The sequence below is a fragment of the Bison bison genome, unplaced genomic scaffold, assembly GCF_000754665.1.
Source record: "Bison bison bison isolate TAMUID 2011002044 unplaced genomic scaffold, Bison_UMD1.0 scf7180017864280, whole genome shotgun sequence".
Classification (NCBI taxonomy): Eukaryota; Metazoa; Chordata; class Mammalia; order Artiodactyla; family Bovidae; genus Bison; species Bison bison.
In genome coordinates this window covers 2,705,760-2,711,087 of record NW_011494852.1, presented here as the reverse complement: position 1 = coordinate 2,711,087, position 5,328 = coordinate 2,705,760, and the positions used below count along the sequence as shown (strand labels likewise).

The 5,328-nt window shown below is 47.9% G+C and overlaps 1 pseudogene; it reads right to left on the bottom strand.

The window, feature by feature from the left end:
- Positions 1–1,136: 1,136 nt before the first annotated feature.
- Positions 1,137–3,311, bottom strand: LOC104995400 (annotated as a pseudogene).
- Positions 3,312–5,328: the final 2,017 nt, after the last annotated feature.

Here is a 5,328-nt window from a genome sequence, read left to right as displayed (position 1 = left end):
TATATTAAATGTGAAAAAGGTAAAGGAAAAACAATCCAGAAGTTGAAAAAAGGCAAGGTCCAGTCAGGAAGCAAATTAAAATGGAGATGATTTGGGCTTCCCTGGTGGCTCAGTGGTAAAGAATCTGCCTGCCAATGCAGGAAACGTGGGTGATCCCTGATCCAGGAAGATCCCACATGCCATGGAGCAACTTAGTCCATGCACCACAGCTACTGAGCCACTGGGAAGTCTCAACTACTGAGCCTACGTTTTGCAACTACTGAAGCCTGTGCACCCTCCAGCCTGTGCTCTGCAACAAGAGAAGCCCATGCAGTGCAGTGAAGACTACCCTGCTCTCTGAAACTCGAGAGAAGCCTGCACAGGAACCAGGACCCAGCACAGCCAAAAATAAAAATAAATAAAATTTAAAAAATAATATAGTATAGATGATCCTAAGAAACTGATGGAAATTCAGAAAAAAGATAATCCATTTAATCTTTTTTTCTTTTTTTTTACATTGGTTTTATTTTACAGAAGATGCTTTCTGATGATTGGCTAGTTTGGCAAAAGAAAAATATGAACAGTTGTAGGTTTAGCAATACGAAAAATTAGCTACATATGGTCAAATTCAACACATTCTAGTGGACAGAGCTGGACACTGTCCTTTCAACTACAATCTGCTCTCCCCAACTATGATTTGATTCTCTCACAGCTGAACTCTGACTGTGATCCCTGCCACAAAAGGAGTCTGAAAACTACTTGAAAGCCACAGGGAGGAGAATTAAAAGTGTGTTTTTTTTATCTCATTGGAGTATGACAGGGGAGTTTACAAATTCTGATATGCCACAGTCATCTATGAGTTGTAGGCAAAACAGAGCTTCTGGCTGCTAGCAAGTCACTGCTACCGTGAATCCTGGTGAGTGAGGCCACCTGCATGGCTTTCACACCCGGATTCACCTGCAGCACATAAAGGACCCAGGACAGCACTGCAGCCTCGGAGGATGAAATAAGGTAACTAGCAGAAGATGTATCTTCCTCTTATTTAAAGAGAGGGTTAACAGGCCTCATTTCCTTCCCTCGCCCCGGGAGACTGCCAATCAAATGAACACTTGCTGCCACAGCAGAGTCATTGTGTCCTTAAAGACACAGGCTCTGGTTCACATCAACGGAGGCAACACGGGCATCCACAAGGCCAGGAGGCGGGCTGGGGCATCCTACTGGCTGTCGGCAATGTCTCTGGCTGTGGCAGCTCCTTTGTACAGCGGGAACCCCGAGGAGGAGGGTGCCGAGACCACGTGGGTGAGGGAGGCAGAGTGAGCAGAGAAGCCTAGAAAAGAACTGGGCTCTCAGCCCGCTGGGTACACCTGGGCACCCAGGGTGACCGTGCCACTGTTCACAGACCACAGGCTGGCGTACTGGCTGGAGCCCATAGGAGGACCAGCTTTGGGACCCATGGGGAGCATGCTGGTGTGGGCAGGCATTCCAAGGCTGGACAGTTGTCATGGGTTGGAGCATGCAGATGAATTGTCAGAAAGGGTTCGAGAATTGTTCTGCTGCGTAAGGGCTGGGGTAGGGGTCTCCTGGATGGTGGTTCCTCAGGGCCAGGTACCTTTCACAGCTGTGCGTGGAAGGCTGTGAGGGCAGGGCGCTGAACTGAGGGTGGGGGGTGGCAGGTGACACAGGGTGCTGGTTCCAGGAATCAGCCAGCACTCAGATGGCCGGCTGGCTCCAGGTTTTTCCATCATATCTTTGTGATCACTTCTTTCCTTTGCATCAAGGAAAGCTTTTGCAAATGGACTGTATTAAATTTTAAGAGCTGCTAGCTCCTCATTTTGGTAGGTGCTCACTGCCATGAACTGGGTCTCCTGGGAAGCAGTGTTTAACACGATCTGGTCCCCTCCATTGAGCTTGTTGGTGAGCTTGACTTTGCTGAAGGAGACAGGCACCTTCAACCAGTGTGCCCTGAAGTTGGGCAAGTCAGGGTGGATGTAGACGCAGTTGGGCATCTGTGGCTCAGGCTTGCCCCGTGGTACCCGCTCTTGGTTCAGGTACTTCAAGCGATTGGAAGTCCAGTAGGAAGGAGTACATGGCATTGGGGTCCAGGCCGGACACGTTCACCTTCAGTACTGGGAACACCCTCATGCCGCTCATGGTCACCATCATCTCGTTGGTGAGGTCCTTGAAGCGCAGTCCCAGCTAGCTCTCCTCTAGGCCCAGGCGCAGCTCGAGCTCCCTGGGGCCGCCTTCTCGCTGCCTGCCTGCTACTCGCTGTCTACAGCTCAGCAGATGGTCCACGGGGTACTGCAGGCTCTTCCCCCGCTCTCGTTGTTGGCGAGCTCATCCTCTTACCTGCCCCCTCCCCACCGCCCCCCAAGCCCTGACTTGGCTACTCGAGAGAAGAGCCACCTTCACCTCAGTAGGCGGCCACTCTTTCAACAAGAGGGGCCTCCCGGGTCCCAGACCCGGGTGGATGGCGAGGAGAGATATCTGGATGGGGGTGGGGGGCTGCGGGTGGGTGGAGGGATGCGGTGGCGAGGGAAGGGGTGGGGGAGAAGGTTATTTCACTTGAATTGCCGACAGTGAAAGTGAAAGTGGCTCAGTCGCATCCGTCTTTTTGCAACCCCATGAACTATACAGTCCATGGAATTCTCCAGGCCAGAATTCTGGAGTGGGTAGCCTTTCCCTTCTCCAGGGGATCTTCCCAACCCAGGGATCGAACCCAGGTCTCCCACATTGCAGGCGGATTCTTTACCAGCTGAGCCACAAAGGAAGCCCATTAAAGGTAATACACATCCTGAAAAAACAGCTGAATGTAATTGCTATAATCTCTATCAAAAAGGACACGGGAATATTAGAATTATGAAGTCATGTCTCCTATTATCCAGAATCTCGGTTATTAATCTTACAGATACATTCACCTATTTGTTAAATGACTCATTCCAACACTGCTTGGACTAGCAAAACTTGGAAACAACCTGGTTGCATGTGAAGAGGGCAACTTGAAGGTCTGAGTGACACTGAGAAAAAGGAAGCAGATTGCAATTGAAAATTCTATTTACGTTATTTTTGAACTGTTTGAATGCATACATTAAAGCCTCAGCCGGGGCCTTTCCTGGTGGTCCATGGGTTAAGACTTCACCTTCCAATGCAGGGGGTGTGAGTTTGATCCCTGGTTGGGGAGCTAAAAGATGCCACATAACTCTCTGCCAAAAAAACCATAACATAAAAAAAAGAAGCGATATTGTGAAGCCTCTACCAGAGGAACAGTCCACTGAGGAGACCAAACAGGTCCCCAAACTACAGATCTCTGCCACTGGAAGTCTAGGCCGCATGTTCCAACTGTCAGAGGGCAGGGAGACCCACTCTGGGTTACTGTGCTGGTTTCCTACCTGGCCTTCCTACTAATTTATTCTCAACACAGCAGTCAGATGTTTTTATTATTTATTTATTTAAAATCCAAAGACATACACATGGACGAGATTCACTGACCATTGTAGTAGAAGTGCTTTTTTTTTTTTTTTTGGCCACACCACATGGCTTGCAGGATCTTAGTTCCCCAAGGAACCCAGGCCCCAGCACCGAAAGTGCTGACTCCTAACTGCTGGACCACCAGGGAATTTCCCAATTCTTTTTAAATGTAAGTCAGATTGTCACTCTTCTTTCTATTCAAAACCCTACAATTGCTCCCCATCTGGGAACAAATGTCAATGATTAGAGCGGACTCCACTATTCCTTCCCTATCAAGACTCCACTGACTCTAACCTCATATCCCACAAGCCTCTCCTCCCTTACTCTGTGCTTCGATGTGTGTGGTCACTCAATCGTGTCCAACTCTTTTCGACCCCATGGACTGTAGCCCGCCAGGCTCCTCTGTCCATGGGGATTCTCCAGGCAAGAATACTGGAGTGGGTTGCCATGCCCTCCTCCAGGGGATCTTCCCAACCCAGGGATCAAACCTAGGCCTCCTGCATTGCAGGAGGATTCTTTACCATCTGAGCCACTAGGGAAGCCCATTAATACTGGAGTGTGTAACCTATTCCTTCTCCAGGGGATCTTCCCGACCCAGGAATTGAACCCGGATCTCCTGCAATACAGGAGGATTCTTTACCAGCTGAGCTACCAGCAAAGCCCCTCCCTCACTCCCCCAGCCATAATAGGTTCACTCCTGCTTCAGGGTCTTTGCAGCTAACATCTCCTCTGCTTGAACAGCCAATCAGCTTCTTGAGTCATTTATCAAATGTCAGCTTCCCTATTTTAAATTGAAGCAGCAATCCACCCCCCCGCCCCCCCCCACACACACCTATACACCCTATCTTGTCCTCCCTTCATAGTTTTTTCTCCATAGAGTTTCAGCATCTTTTTGGTCATGCCATTTGGTTTTCAGGATTCCAGGTCATTGACCAAGGATTGAAGTTGGGCCCCTGAAGTGAAAGTGTGCTGAGTCCTAACCACTAGACCGCCAGGGAATTTTCCCTTAAGCATCTTCTTAACAGACTACAAATTTAATTATATGTCTCCTCCCAGAACACAAGCTCCAAGAAGGGCTTGTTTTATTTTGTTCACTGTTGCTTACCCTGCCAATGAACTATACCCCTTGCATATAAAGGCTTGGTAAAGATTTGTTGAATAGCTTTCTGTTTTCCACAGAAAATCAGTAAAACTAAAACCAAAAGCCTACGTAGGAAGGGATAACAGTATGACTGAGGGCTTTCATTATAAGCCCTCTGAGGCATTTAAATTAAAACACATGTCTACACATATCTCTTATCAACATAAAACATTTTAAAAATAAGAGACATTAGATGTATTTAGAAAGTAGAATTGATAGAACTTGCTAACAGGCATGAAGCTGGTATAAAACTGTAGGAAATGGAGTGTCAAAGGTGACTTTCACATTTGCAGCACAGTTGGGTTAGTAGATGGTGTTGCTACATACTAGACCAAGAACACTGGAAGAAAAGCAGAGGGAATGGGAATTCCCTGGTGGTCTGGTGGTCAAGACTCAGTGCTGTCAATGCTGAAGGCTCAGGGAACTACTACCCCAAAAGCTGAGTGGCCAGCCAAAAAGGAAAAAAATCCATCACTTTAGTTTTGGGAACGTTACATTCGAGAGGCTACTATAAGACCTTTAATGACAAAATCAGGAAGTGAGACTCAGGGATGTCCCTGGTGGTCCAGTGGTTAGGACTCAGTACTTTTACTGTGGTGAGCCTGGTTGGGGAACTAAGATTCTGCAAGTGGAGCAGCCAACCAAAAAAAAGAAAAAAAGGGTCAGATCCAGACTTAGCAAAGATCAGTGCTAGATAAGTGAATATGAGAATAACTCCATATAGATAAGCACCCCCTCCC